This window comes from Sminthopsis crassicaudata, chromosome 2 (genome assembly GCF_048593235.1).
Source record: "Sminthopsis crassicaudata isolate SCR6 chromosome 2, ASM4859323v1, whole genome shotgun sequence".
In the NCBI taxonomy this organism is placed as follows: Eukaryota; Metazoa; Chordata; class Mammalia; order Dasyuromorphia; family Dasyuridae; genus Sminthopsis; species Sminthopsis crassicaudata.
The window spans coordinates 556627994-556644713 of NC_133618.1; positions in this window are offsets into that span (position 1 = coordinate 556627994).

The window sequence follows — 16720 nt, forward strand, 5'->3', positions numbered from 1 at the left end:
GAAATTTCTTTGGTTAGAAAATAGATGTGAAAAAAAAAGAAAAAAGAAAATAGATGTGCAATTTGTCTGCCCAGATTTTGTAGGACTTTCTAAGCTAATCTAAGGTATTTGAATTCTATTGTAGAGGCAATAGAGAGCCACTAAAGGATTTTTGAGTAGAGAAATAATATGGCCATATTTATGTTTTAAGGATATCGATTTGATATTTATGTGGAGGATTTGTGGAAGAAATAAGAGAATAATTGAAGAGAACAGTAAGAGGTTATTGAAAGGATGGTGATACCTTTACAGAAAGAGAAAGGATTGGGGAAAATATGGTGTTTTGTTTCCTTATTTTGCCTTCTTTCACTGCTGGGCTCAGGAGTATGAATTCTATTTGGGGGCATAAATTTAAAACATATAGATGAAAATGTCCAGCTGATGATGACTTTAGGAATAATAGTGGAATTGGCTATATAGATTTTGGAGTCATATGAATAAGGATAATAATTCAGCCTGTAGGAGAAGATGAGATCAACAAAAAAAAGAAAATATAGATAGACAAGGTGAGAGCTAACACTTAAGGGATACCCACACTTAGTGGGAAAGAAACAGGTAAGAATTTATCCAAAGAGGTTAAGAAGGACTTTTTCAACAGATTGGAGAACAACAATAACAATTTTTATCAGTGAAATCAAGGAAGCCCATAGAGAGTATCCCCGAAAAAGGAATAGTTGACAATGTCAAACAATTGCAGCAAGGTCAAGTACAATAAAAGCAGGCCATCAGAGTTATCAGTTAAAATATTATTGGTATTTTGAGACATAATTTTCAATTGATGGGATAGGTAGATTACAAAGAATTTGTGAATGAGGAATGAAGAAATTGTAGCAATTACTTTAAGAATTTGGCTTTGAAAAGGGAAAGAGATTTTGTTAATAGTTTGAAAGAATAGGTGGATCAAGGGATATCTTTAAGGTATTAGAAGAGGTTTTAAGCAGCAGAAGAGCCAATAGATAAAGTTATTGAATAGGGCAAACTCTGTAGATGATTAAATTAAATAGAAAAATAAGCCTTAAAAATGACAAGGGTCAATGCTTCCCGAGATACTGGAGCAGAAGAAAAGGAGATATGGAATGATAATGGGAAGGGTTTAAGGCCTGGGATGGTAGAAAGAAATCATAGGAAATCGTTTCGATTTTGTTAGTAATGTAGGATGCAAAGTTTCCTGATGAATATAAAGAGTAGAAGTAATTTGGGTTAAGTTGAGAAAAGAAAGTTGGCTTTAGGATAGATATTGCAAGAAATACATTAGAAAGTCAGAAGAAAATGAAAGGATTTTGTTGAGTTGTGAGAGTCTAAGATAAATTTATAGTAGACTCATTTAATAAAATTTCATGGCTTTCTCAAGTAGTAGTCAACAACATGTGAGTAGGACAAGCAAAAGATAGGGAACTCCATAGTTGTGTTTTTGCAAGATCTGAACTATGACAGGATGAAGGGCAAATATTTCAAGACTGAACTATATAGTTTAAATGATTCATCAGAGGAGAGATCCAAGGATTGGAGTAAAGGCATGGATGTACATGAGATTTTCCTCAAACCCCTCCAAATACCTTTAAATATTGACTCTAAACAAATTCTAGAGTAGTAGAACCCACAAAAAAAGAAATGAAGTGAAACAATTTTTCAACAAGACAATGTAAAAAGTCATCAGGAAGAGTCTATTATGCCAAAGTGAGAGAGGAGTACATTCCAGGGCAAGCCAAGTCAGCACAAACCAGGTCTCAGCTAACCAGGAGGCGGTATGGAGCTGACTGGATCAGTAGCATCAGTGGTGGTTTCCAGACCTCTTAGCCCACAGATAGTTAAGGGATCAGAGAACAAGCCAAAAGGAGATTTAGCAGAGTTACTTTCTTGGTTTCAGGGACAAGACTCTATTGCATTGCCTATACTTGGATCTGTGTCATGGTCTTGGGTCTTAGTCCCGTTGAAAGAAGCAGCACTAGCACACCAGAACTTGTAGCCACAGGAGAGAAGGGACTCTGGTACCAGATCCAAAATTGAAAAGTGTTCATGGTCACTCATAAACCAGTGCACAGTACAGAAAAGTAGTAAACACATCTCTTCTTATTTTATACCACTTTGGAAGAGCCAAAACTTACATGTCCCCAAAATTACCTCTGGAAACAGCTTCACAAAAAAAAAAACAAAAAAAACAAACAAACAAAAAAAAAAACCTAAAGCTTGGGTTACTGCCCTCTCCATTTAGGAAGCAGAGCACCACTTTAGCTTAGAGTTAAAAGTCAAGAAATAAGCTGAAAAATAAGCAAACAACCAAAAAAAAAAAAAAAAAACCTCTGACCATAGAAAATTACTATAGTGACAAAAAAGATTTAAAAAACACACTCAGAAGACAACGAAGTCAAAAATTTTGCATCCAAACCCTCAAAGAAAAATATAAATTGTCCTTAGGCCCCAGAAGAGTTCAAAAAGAGTTTTAAAATTCAAATAAGAGAGGTAGAAGACAAACTGAAGGAGAAATGAGAATAATGCAAGAAAATCATGAAAAAAAGAGTCAACATCTTAGTAAAAGAGGCATACAAAAATAAAGTACTGAAGAAAATAACACCTCAAAAAAACAGAATAGGCTAAATAGTAAAATGGAAACAAAATTCAGTGAAGAAAAGAATGTCTTGAAAAGCAGAATTGGCTAAATAGAAAAAAAAAACATACATAAAAATTCACTGAAAAGAATTCCCTTAAAAAAATGAATTGGCCAAATGAAAAAGAAGATGCAAAAGCTCGCTGCAGAAAATAATTTCTTAAAAGTTAGAATTGGTCAAGGAGAAGCTATAATTCAAATAAAATCAAAAAGATGGAAAAAATAAAATAAAATGTGAAAAATCTCATTACGAAAAATAAAAAAGCTGACCTGGAAAATAGATCCAGGAGAGATCATTTTAAAAAAATTATTGGACTATCTGTATGTCATGACCAAAAAAGGAGTCTAAATACTGAATAGCAAGAAATTATCAAGGAAAACTGCCCTGGTATTCTAGGAGTAAAGAGTAAAATAGACATTGAAAGAATCCACCAATTACCGCCTGAAAGCAATCCCAAAATGAAAATTCCCAGAAATATTATAGCCAAATTCTATACTTCTAAATCAAGAAGAAAATACTTCAAGCAGACAAAAAAGAAACAATTCAAATATTATAGAGCCACAATGAGGATAACACGAAATTTAGCAGCTTCTACATTAAAGAATCAGAGGACTTAGAATATGATATTCCAGAGGACAAAAAGAGCTAAGATTATAACCAAGAATTATTAACCCAGAAAAACTAAGTATATCCTTCAGGGGAAAAAATAGATATTCAATGAAATAAAGGACTTCAAGCCTTCCTGATAAAAAGACCAGAACTAAATAGAAAATTTGATTTTCAAATACAAGATGCAAAAGTGGCATAAAAAGGTAAACAGGAAAAAGAAATTATAAAAGATTCAATACAATTAAAATGTTTATATTCTTACATGACAAATGATATTTATAACTCCTAAAATTTTTCTCATTAGAGTAGTTAAAAGAAGTACACATAGATAGAAGAAAGTATGAGTTAAATGTGATGGTATGATTATCTAAAAAAGAAATTAAATGACAAGAAAGAAAAATTCACTAGGAGAAAAGGAAAGGCAGAGATATAATTGGGAGGCATGAAAGAGATTTTTACAGTGAAAAGGAGCATATGAACTTTAATCTCATTTGAAATGGTTTAAAGAGGGAATTATATACATACTCAATTGAATGTAGAAATTTATTTCTCCATACAGGAAAGTAGCAAAGGAAGGGGATAAGAGAAGGGAGAGCAGTTTGGGGGAAGTACAAGTCAAAAGCAAAACACTTTTGAGAATGGACAGAGTAAAAGGAGAGAGAGTAGGACAACCAGGAAAAATAGGATGGAGGGAAATACATTGCTGGTAATTACTACTATGAAAAAAAAAATTACAGTGAGTTTCTCTGATAAAGACTTCATTTCTCAAACATAAAAACTTCATCAAATTTAGGAAGATCCATTCCTCAATTGATAAATGGTAAAAGGATATGAAAAGACAGTTTTCAGAAAAAAGTAATCAAAGCTTTCTTTATAGTCATATAAAAATACACTAAATCACTACCTGTGAGAGAAATGTAAATTAAAACAACTCTAAGCTACTACTTCATACCTGTCAGATTAGTTAATATGAAAGAAAAGAAAAATGACATGTTGGAGGAGGAGGAAAATTTAAACATTAATGTACTTATTGAGCTTATGGTATATTGTATATTGATTCAACCATTCTGGAAAACAATTTGGAATTAGGAGAACATTGCACACAATAACAGTCTATTGTTAATAAAAGCTATTTTTAGCAACAAAATCACCCAAGACATTTCTATAGGACTTATGAAGAAAAATTCTGTCCATCTTCAGAGAAAGAACTGATAGATCAAAGATACTTTTTCTTTATTTTTCTTGTTTTTTCTGTTATTTTTTTAAAATAACATACATGGAAATGTTTTTTGCATGACTACACATTTACATAAACTTTTTAAATAGGGAGGAGAAAAAACAAGGAGGGAAGGAGAGAATTTGGAACTTAAAATTAAAAATAAAAGAATTTAAATTTTTTACATATTATTGTGACCTAAATAAAATATTAAATAAGAAAAAATGATTCATCAATGGATCAAGGCTCTGAAGAAAGGAAAGTGCCTGGGATGGACTAGGAAAACAAAGAGCTATTCTTTCTTTGATGGGGGATTAAAGTGAGGACAAATAATGGGTTAGGAAAAACAAGGCAGAGGAAAAGTTAGAAGTATAGTAAGTTATAATCAGAGATAAACATAAGAGCTCAAGTTAAAGAAAGTAGCATATTTATGTGAGATGGTAAGATGTAACTATCTTCTGGGTGACTAAAGTATAGTGAAGATATAAGTCATGGGAAACTAATGAACTGAGATGCTGGGGCAATAACTTATTAAGGATTAAGGAGATTACAAAAACATTAATATGTATATTAAGTTCCCAACTATGCGAGCAGATTTTAAATGGAGGGGAAGCCTTAAAATCAACTATTGACTAATGCCCTTAAGGAAAAAAATTATAATTTGGCAGGAAAAAAAAAGCATAATAAGGTTTCTAGGGCAATAAAGCCCCAAAATTTCTGGAACTCAGCATTTGTACCATTTCAACAAGATAGGAATTGACCTAAACTCTGGATGCTCTACGGGGAAATATCGACTGAATGAGATTCTAATACTCCAGAAAAAAATAATGATATAAGAGAGAAATATAGTAACATATTTTCCCCACACCACTGAATGTTAGGCTTGCTTTCTATGAAAGGGATTGAAATCAACCTGGAGACTTAATTGGCTCAGGAAAAGATGTTATTTCCTGGTGGAATAATAATAATAAATATATTTAACACTTATATAATGCTTATTAAATGTCAGGCACTTGATGAGTAAGCATTTTAAACTTCTTATCTTACTTGATCTTCCCAACAATCCTAAGAGCTAGATGCTGTTATTACCCTCATTTTAAAGATGAGAAAAATGAGACCATCCAAGTCTAAGTAACTCAGCTAGAGTCATAGAAATAGTAAGTATCTAAGGCCAGATTTGAACTGAAGTCTTCCTGATTCCATAAGTTTGGTTCACTGCACCATTTAGATGTATTTTAGGAAGTATTCCACTCAAGCAAGTAAAAAGAGCTGAGAAAAGCCCCAGCATTTCATTTGTATCTGCTGAATGGACCAGGATTAACAATTCAGTGATGGGACCTTCACTCTATTATATCAACCCATTATGGGCATCATGTCTATCCTTGTTGAATATTCTTACTCTATTATATCTAAGTAAATCTCCTTTGGTTAACTATTGAATGACATATGGATGTTTCATTTTATTCCAACACTGAACCTAAATTACCTCAACTAGGTCTATGGACAGCATCAGACTGTACTCTCTCAAGTAATAGCTAGTAATAACAGGGAACATTTATATAGTGTTTCCAGGTTTTCAAAGCAGTTTATAAATATTACCTCATTTGAGAAAACTGATAATGATAGAAGTTAATGACTTACCCAGGGAAATATAATAAATGTCTGGGATAGGAATCAACTAAATTCTGCCTGACTTTGAGTCAGGACTCTATTCAATTGCATGACTCAAACATCAGGCAAGAAGTGCTTGAGATAGGAAGGTCACAGGTCAGGTTTCTAGATTGGTAAATCTCTAGCTATTGAATCTCTAAAAGCTTGAAAGAACTAGTTCCCATGGTGATGAAGGAGGAAATGCAGCTGGAAAATTCTCTTCATATGGAGAATATACTTGGCTCTTGATCTGGGCTGACCATGGTCCTAGATGAAGTCCTGGCAGTGAGAAACCTGGAATGTGACTCCATAATAATTATAGAAAGTTGACCAATACTGTTTCTCTTAGACAATTTGGTAAATCAAAAAGCATAGTTAGTGACTCCCCAGATAGTAATAGATACCAAGACAAGGAGACTAGCAAATATAATCTGTAGTTACAAGGAGAACTGAAATATTGTTTAATGAAATGGTTGGGTAACATAATGTTGTGGGTTAGTATTTTGGGTAAATCATTTTGAGGTAAATATTTGCTATATAAATAACAGTAGGTTCCAAGGCCAAGAAAAAAAAAATCACACCAACTTTAAGACCTGAAAAGAGTTGAGAGTGAAACCCACTTTCTGTCCTGTGAATAGAAGGCTGGGTTGTTGCAATTGTAGTAATAGAGAAAACTAGATGCATTTCATATATGTCAGTAGGTTCTAGATTACTATACTTCCAGGAAAAAAAGGTCTCTAAATCTTGTCCCTCATATAGATTTAGTATGAAGACTTGTGCTCTCTATTTGGATGAGGGTTTCTCTGTTCTCATTTCCACTCATATCTCTTTTTTTGGCCAGGCAAGTGGTCTAGGTAATAACCCTGTTGTTCAGTGTTCAGAAAGGACAGAATCACTTGCTATTAATAGGAGATGATTCAATTTATCAAGTATTTATTCAATACCTCTATGAACTGTATTGGATGCTTGTGATTAAAGGAAAAAAATAGAGAATCACAAAATTTGAAAGTTAGAAAGATCCTCAACAGATCTAGTCCAACTTATGGACTAACAAAATAATTCTCAGCACAATACACCCAAAGGGTGGTCATCTAGCCTCTAATGAAATTAAACAATCCCTGCTCTCAAAAAGTTTACATCCTATTAGAAAACCCAATATGTGCATAAATTTATTTATATACAATTTATATTTATATATAAATTTATCAATAATGTTATAATTTCTACTCAACTCAACAAATATTTACTAAACATCTACTTTTTGCCAAGAATTATACTAAAAGCTTGGGGCAAGTAAAATGTTCTCTATCATCAAGAAGTTTATAATCAGAGGAAACAGCATGGGCAAGTAAAAGTGGTTATGTGTTTGTATTTATAATATACATTATATATTTATATATATACACATAGACATACATATAATGCACAATATCATATGTATGTATACTAACATATACTAACATGATAGATATATTCTAACCATAAAAATACTTTCTGCAAAATGTGTCACTGGATCTAAACCTTGAAAGAAACCAGAGATTCAAAGAAACAAAGGTGAGGCAAGAGAATTAACAAAGAATGGGGACAGTGGGGTGCAAAGGCACAGGAACAATAACTGAGGCAACAGGTGTGAGAAGGAACAAGTAGGCCATCATGGCTATGCCACAAATTATACAAAAACAAGTAATACATAAGACTAGAAAGTTAATAGGGAGCTGGGTTGTAAAGAGCTTTAAATGCCAGAGTTTATATCTTATCCAAAAGTTAATAGGAAGTTCTTGAAATATATTGATCAGGGTTAAGAAATGATCAAACCTGCATTTAGGAAAATCATTTTATCAACTGTACAAAGAATGGATAATAGTGGGAAAAGACTTAAGGCAAAGAGATCAATCAGAAGATTAATGCAATAGTCAGGGTCACATGCTATGAAGGCCCCAAATCATATGGTGGCTATATGATTAGAAAGAAAGGAATGCATTGAGAAGATGGCATGATGATATAAATTACAAGATTTGGCCATTGATTATATAAGGGGGATTAGTAAGAATAAGGAGTCAAGGATGACTCTAAGGTTACAATTCTATATGGTGAATAGAAGATAATGCTCTTGATAACAAGAGAAAAGTTTGGAAAAACAGGGGAATGATCATTATTTCTCTCTTAAACATGTTGAGTTTGAGGTGCCAATAGAACATTCAGTTCAAAATATCCCATAAGCATCATGATGTAGCTTAGGAAAAAGACTAGAGTTTAATATATGAATCTGGGATTCTTCTGAATGGAGATGATAGATAATTAAACCCAGGAGAGCTGATGAAGTCACTAAGTGAGAAAGTATGACATTGATGATGCTCCCACAAAGAAAATATAGAAAGAGGAGAACCAAGGAAAAAAACAAATAATGTCATAAAAAGCAGAAGATAAGAGTATTTACAAAAAAAAGGATGGTCAACAGCTATACTAAAGTAGACTAGACTAAACAAGACATGACCCTAGAGAGATTATGATTGAGGTTTGAGGAAAGGCCAATAGATCTGATAATTACGAGATAATTCTCAACTTTGGAAAGAGTAGTTTCAGTTGAGAGATGAGGTCAGTTTTGGATTCTTCCACGTGAAAAGCCTAGTAAGAATGAATTATGACTTAATTAACTGTATTTAGCAGTAGTACCAGGAAGAAAAAAACAAACATGAGAACAACAAATTACCCCTAATAATGAACATTGTTAAGATATATTCTACCTACTGTTGTTAAGTAAAAATTTCTCCAAGTTTCAGATTAAGTAGCACACCACAAACATTAGTAGAGTATTAAAAACAAAGCTGGCTGATTCTGATTACTCTCATGAGATTCTATAACCTTTTCCTTTGTTATAATGCAGAATTCTCAGCAGAACTTTTATTTATTTATTTGTTTGTTTGTTTATTTATTTATTTGTAGAACAATAAGGCTATGTGTATTTTAATGTGGGCAAGATATATTACATATCTTAAGCCCTGAACATGGAATCACTACTTACATTGTATAAGTATAAATTTAAATATAATTGTTTTATTTATTGCTTGTTGATTGCAGAATGCCTTGAACATAGAAAGTGTTGGTAAAATACTTGTTGAATGGTGTATTGATTAATTATTTAGCTTTCACCCATACAGATTACATTCTATACTTTTTACATTGTACATAGTACTCTACTTATAGAATGACACTCTAGTCAATCCATTAATGTGCCTCTTCTAGGCTATGCATGTATGGGGAAGGGGAAGATATACAGTAAGGTATTTTTTTTGCTCCAACCATGAAATTTTAAGATTTCTTTATATACATTATTGGCTTAATGGATTTGCTAATACATTTCCACCTGTATGTAGTCTTCAAAACACAATAAACTGCCTATTTAATTTGTCCTTTTAACAATTATAACAATAACATATAGTACAACGTATTTCTGGGTGTTTGATAACCAGATTCTCCCCATTACAAAGAAAGAGAGAAGAATAGACTGCTGCAAATAAACAATACAATTTCATGAGTTTATAAACAGATGGAGTTGGAGGAAATTGCATATATAGATATGGCTCTTTGCTTAGCCACTGAACACTGAGTAGCCACTTGCTTACAAACCAGATTAGGCACACCCTTTCTTATAGAAAGGACTAGTACCATAATGTATTTTTCCATCATTCATGTTTCTAGGACTTTTTAGTGTTGCTGACTTTTACTATAGGACCGCATAAGCCCTTTATTATTAGCTTGGAGAGAGGGACATATTCTCCATTTATATAAGCACAAGTCAGACTAAAGCAGATAACGTGGACAGAGTGTTTAGGATTTATCCTGGAAATGCTTTGTATTATTTTGCTTACATTTTGGATTTTTTTAAATGTGTGAACATAGTATCACCCCAGCCCTGGCCTGTATGATGTAAACTTCTTGATGATATGATTTTTTTTTCTTTTTGGTCTTCAGAAATCCCTGGCATAAAATAATCATTTAAATATGTGTTGAGTTAAGTGGAGTCTTGCTTTTCTAGGTGCTAGGGTGCTACGAACACCTTCCTAGACACCAACAGACAGAATCTGGTCCATTAAATTTTGGAATATGATTAAAATATTATTTTATCTTTTCTTGTAATAATGAAATAAATGTAAAGCCAGATTAAAGACAAGAAAAGCCTTATACTTAGAAAGCTAAATTGTACCATTCATAGAAAGTTATTGTCAGGATGTCAATCTATCCAAAGCCTAGTTGCCTGAGGCTAAAAAAAAAAAAAAAAAAAAAAAAAAAAAAAAAAAAGATTTTTCTAGGTCATCATTAGAAAAAAAAACTTGAACTCAATACTTCCACAGACCCTAACTTGTCTTTTAGCACACTAGTCATTCCACTGGTATGTCTCTCTGTGCTTCTTCTTGTATGGGTAAGAAGAGTTAGCCAGTTATTTTTGCTACAAGAATAAAACTGAGATTTCTTTTCATGTGGCTATACTGGCTTACAAATAAGTTGATGGGACTTTCTAGCATGGAGATAAAGTGATGACTTTGGGTTAAGATGGCTTAAGTACATATGCACAAAGTTAAAAGCTATCTTTTTTGTGTCCATAACATATTTGATATGATTCATTTTGCCTTCAATATACTGCCAAAGAGGTAGTATACCACAGTGACTACAGAGCCAACCTCAGAGCCAAAAAGAAATAGGTTGAAGTTATAAAACTCTGACACATAAAAGCTATGTGATTCTTAACCTTCTTGTTCTAAACTTGTTGTCTAAAAATATAATTTGCAAAGAAGGTTTTGACCTCACTCATACAAGAAGTTTCTTCAACTGAGAGTTCTCTTGCCAATGAAATTACAAGTCTAGTTCCTACTTCTATAACCTTATTGCAGTCAACTTTAAAAAAAACTGGATAAAAAGTGAAAGCCTCATCTGAAAAATAAAAAAGCTTTTAAAAAATACAGCTGCCCTAAATATTTCTGTTTTTTTTTTCTATTTCTGCAGAATATTGAAGATCATACATTTAGAATTGAAAGGGATCTTAGATGCAATCTACTTCAACCTCTTCATTTTATAGATAAGAAAACTGACAGATGAGGGTTGTGATTTGCCCAAGATCACACAGTTAGTAAGTAGAAGTCCCAAGAACTCTGTGATTAAAAGCTTAATTATTTTTTCTTTAAAAATCATTCTTTTGAATAAAGCAAGTGAAATACAAAAAAAAATGTAGTTTATTTTTTATCTTAAGTTTTATACTGTGCTCAGTAATCATTTTTAAAAGATTACATACCTCACAAGAAACAGCTATGTTGACATCTACAAAGTCTACTATATGTCAACATCTATTAACAGAGAAAAGTTCTCCTTTTAACTACATATTAGTATGCCCCAATTGTAACTTAGTTTGATTACATCAAACAAATTCATTTTCATGCCTATTCAAAATTTTGGCCTCTCAACTGAGAATTCAAGCAAATATACACACTATACTAATGTCATAAATTGTCTAATCTTAATAAAATATAAAAACTGACTCCTGAAAACTAAACTTAGATTCATATTTAGTTTGATTTGTTTCACTATCATTTTGTATCTTTAGGCCACATGGTAAGGGAGAAGCTTAACATATAAAGAACTTTAAAGATTTTAAATCTCAAAGAAATCTAAGGTATGATAGAATATGCCACAATTTTATGCACAGATTTACAATAATAACTGACATTTATATAAGACTATGTCTGATTAGTACAAAAAATGAATCCCGTGAAATGTTCTTATTATTCCATTCACTCTATGTATTTCTATCAGGCTGAAACCAATATGAAACCATATTTTACACACCTATAAGTTCAAATAGTATGAATTCAAATCCATGTGCTGCTTTATAGAAATTTATCATTCACACTAATCAGGACCTGGCCATAGTGCTTTAAAATACAAATAAAGTACATAAGACAGATATTTTTATCCCCATTTTTCAGATGAGTAAACTGAAGCCATACAAGTAAAATTATTTATGCTTACTCACACAATAATTATCAGATATGGGGTTCAAACTCAGGTCCTAACTCAAGGTCCATGATTATGTATTATACCAAACTGTCTCTCATATAAATAGGAACTCTGATTAAAGAAGCATTAACTTTGTTCTCAAACTAATTAAAGTCTGCATAACATTATCTCATCAAGAATTTTCCTGTAGCCCTCTTTCCTAGAGTATTTACTGAATTCAAAAATAATGGTTATATTATATATATATATATATATATACATATATACATATATATAATATATAATGTTCTAGAAAGAGGCAGTTTTATTTTTTAGGATAAGACATTGCAGGCCTCAAAAGCCAATTTATTTGGTCCCTAATAAACATAGTAGGAATTGGAAAGCTCAGTGACACAGTAGATAGAGTGCCAGGCCTGAGTCAGGAAGACTCATCCTTCTGAATTCAAATCCAACCTTAGACATTTACTAGCTGTATGACCTTAGACAAGTCATTGACTCCATTTGCCTCAGTTTCCTCATCTATAAAATGAACTGGAGAAGGAAATAACAATTGATTTTTGAAGTGGTCTTCAGTATCTTTGGCAAGAAAACCCCAAATAAATTTCAAGTTCAAACATTTTCACAAAGTGTTGAAAATGACTCTACAACAATAAATATAATAGGCACTTAATAAATATTTATTGGTTAGTTCAGATGAACCAGTAAATTTAGTGAAGCCAACAAGTACGAAATTCTGCTTGCCTGCTAGAGACTGGAATTTTCATATTTTTACCCATATCCAATAGAAAATGCCCCACAATTAGGTATCTAATTTTCAAAAATCTGGGGAACTTTACAAGGCACTGATCATGACTTTTAATTGTAAGACATATGAATTTCTTCTAAAATTCAATGAAATTCACTAGAAAATCTCTCAAATTTTACTCTAGAAAAATATTTTCTTGCCTTTTAGTAGCCTAGTTTGTCACAGAAAAGAATTAGCATTTTTAATATGTATTAAATCTTAAAGTAGATGAATAATTTTTCTCTATTATGTGGTCATTAAATTTAGAGCCATCACAAAACATTTTTTTTAATCTTTGCCATGTTTTCATCCACACAACTCTTTAATTTGTTTGTTAAAAATTCTTCTGCTTTCTTGTAGAAATGTTAAATTTTAACCAAGACAATAATCTGCATTAATTCTGTGAAAAGGCAAGAAATATCTATGAATGAGGCCTACCTCTCTTCATTCACTTCATCCAGTTATAGTAGTTTGTAACTAGAATTTGCTCTAAGAATGGAAGAGTAGAACTTTTAAAAAGACTCAGCACCCAGTTGCATTTTGACTTTTTCTTCCAACCTCTGTAATTATTTTCTTGGGCAAATTATGGGCATTAATAATTCCACCTACAGTTGGCTAATTGCTGGAGTAATTGGTCACTTGTGTCTTCACAGTCAGAAGCAAGTAACTGACTGCACCTACAATTAGACTACTGCAGGTGTAATTATTTGCATATAGAATTTTGCACCTGAAAGTAGAAACTGCCACAAAAATATTCCAGGTGCAAACAGAGGAATTCTTGTTTAAATTTGGAGGTGGAAATATATATATATATATATATATATATATATATATATATATATTTTTTTTTTTTTTTTTTTTTTCTTTGAAAGAAGGAGAAGCTCTGTGAGAGAAAAGACTTAATGAGAATTGTCTATCTGACCTTATGAAATCTCTGCAGGATGTAATGAAAGGCGATTGAGGTAGGAAAAAAAAAATGAAAACCAGACTGAAGAAAAATAATACCACCTTATCAAAGTGTACATACTACCTTATCAAAGTCCAAGTTCTATCATTTAAATTAGAATTGCAAGAAGAAATCTCAAGAGATCAATTTCTTTTCATAGATAAAGATAGAGAGAGAGTTTAACACTCTTTACATTTTTAGACCTTAAAAAAAATCAGTTGTTTTCAGTCTTTGGAGGCTTATTTTTGTTTCTAAAGATGGCGTGGGGCCTGGGGAACCACTTAAAGTTTCTTGCCATGCTTGGCCAAGAAACACAAAGTGTTGGTGAAATATAAACAGAGAGTGCTTTTTTCTTTGACCCACCCTGCAGTGTGATGGGATAGTGTTGTTAGTTTATGTGAGAGAAAATAGCATAGGCTTTCTGAAAAAAAGTGGAATTGGATTAAGGCCTTTGTGCAAGTCTCAATGCTGAGGGGAATTAGCAATAGTTGTAGGCACTTAAAGGGGCTCTCATGCCGAAGCTTATCCCAGATTTTGCACAATAAACATTTGAATATCAACAGTGTTTTGCAACTTGCAGCACTAATGTATAAACTTCTCCCTTTTGAAACTCCCAAATCCCTCCAAATGTTCACAACACCCTCTACATAAACATCTAGGGCCTAGAGTAGAAACACCTAGTCAGTGTTGTAAGTTGTTTTATTTCTTTCTTTCTCCTTTTCTATCTGCAGGATCTAAAAAAAAATTATGATGATTAGGTGGCTTAATTATTTTAGTAGGTCTCTATTTCTTTTTTAAATAATTCAATTTACTTTGAGTCCTTGCATTCCAATGTAAGGAACAGCAGTGTAGGAAAAAAAGATATGTGGCTGTACTTATTTTTTTTAGTTTTGTTGTTTTCCTTTTTTAAAACAGATTCTCAGCAATATGTTTTCAATGAATTCTCACAGATAGATATAGATATTCTAATTTCTGAAGAAAAGCACTATTTTGTCTGATACACTGCAGTGATTATCAGGAGCTCCCATTAGTATGGGAATTCCCCACTCCTTAAACTAATCTGATGCTTGTTACGATAACACATCCTGATGGAAGATACTTGGCTTTTTTCCTACAAAATCAACCTAGCCTTGGACATTTATTTGATGCTCCTGATTCAAAATGAATTTGGAATGATCCTTTAACAACTGAGAATTATCAGCGTAAGAGAGCAAATTTGCTTAGACCAGTGGGGGGCAGGGAGGGATGTTTGTTGCTATATTTCAAAGTTAGTCAGGATCCAGATACAAGTTATTTTCAGATGTGACATTAGCTTTCAGGTCTGTGTTGCCCTAGAATTCTTCATTTCAATTCCTCATGCAATTTGCACACCAGTATGGCCTCATAGAAACAAGTGGTTTCATGCTCTTAATTTCAGAGCAAAGAAAATTCTTGGGATGTAAGCATATTTTTCATCAAAATCTATCTCTCAGACTTGTGCTGCTTTAATATATAAACCGATTTCCTCCTTCCTTTGCAATTTACATTAGCTGAGGTTTTATGTAACCAGATCAGAGTGGAGATAATGTATTTACCAGTAAGGAGAATTTTTAAGGGGGGGGGAGGTTAAGGGGGAGCCAACATATATATATATATATATATATATATGTGTGTGTGTGTGTGTGTGTGTGTGTGTGTGTGTGTGTGTGTACAGATGTATAGATATATACATACAAATAACTACATATGCACATATGGATAAGTATAGAAGCCCAATATATTAAAAAAAACATTCATTTAAAATTATTTTTGGTAGTTGTGCACATTTCTTGTCTAAAAAGACTGTGATAAAAATCACATTGCATGGTGTGTGGGGGGGGGGGGGAGTTACTGAATGAAGACATAACTGTCCAGTCCAGGTCTGAAGCATGTTGAAGCAGTTTGCCTATTGAATTTGATACAATGATGTGTAGATGAATAAAGTTATCTCCAGTACTGAATAGGATGGTGTCAGTGGGAGGGTAAGAAGGGAGGAACAGGGAATCTGAAAAGAATTCTTTTTTTTCTCTTTCTTTTTTTTTTCCTTAAAAAAAGAACTTGAAGGTCAGGGTCCAGCTGCCAGGCAAGGCTGGAGGACAACAAAATGCTGGACAGGCCTAAATAAAGACAACTATAGACACTCAGGCACACATATTCCAGAAGTTTCTTGCTTCAAGTAACTATTATATTAACATACATTTCTATAGGCAAAGAGCCATTTTTTCCCTTTAGGCTGTCTTATACACTGATGAAAACATAGGAACATCAAGAGCATCTGTAAAAATTACAGCTTTAATGAAACAGATGAAACAGGCCATCAAAGGTAGGAGAAAAGAAGAAATTCTAATAATTATGGCTTAATTCTAATAGATTATAATTATTGTGATTGGTATGAACCAGTTTCTGACTGACATTCCATTTTTCCCCCATTTAAGCTTTCATTTAAAGAAGGGGAAAAAAACCAGCCAGTAATTATTCTGCAGGATTTTCTGCTTAGCTCAATACCAGGCCTTTAATCAAATATAGTAAAGAGATGAAACCTTTAAATGTGCATCATCAGACAGATATACACTTCTCCTCATCCTGTTCTCTTTTTATTTGTTTGAAAAGTTAACATTTTGATTTTTTTTCATAATTCCATTTGTGTGATTATCAAAAGACAAGTTGAAGAATTGTGGGTGGTCAAAGGGATTATAGCTGATGGGGGGTGGAAAGCTCAGAGAAATCAGATTGATCTAGTAAATTTTTGTCATCCATTCTCAATATTATTTTTGTGTTTTATTTTTACCATTATATCAATTGTCCAATGTTTCCAATAAAATGAAGATTGTCCAGTTCATATT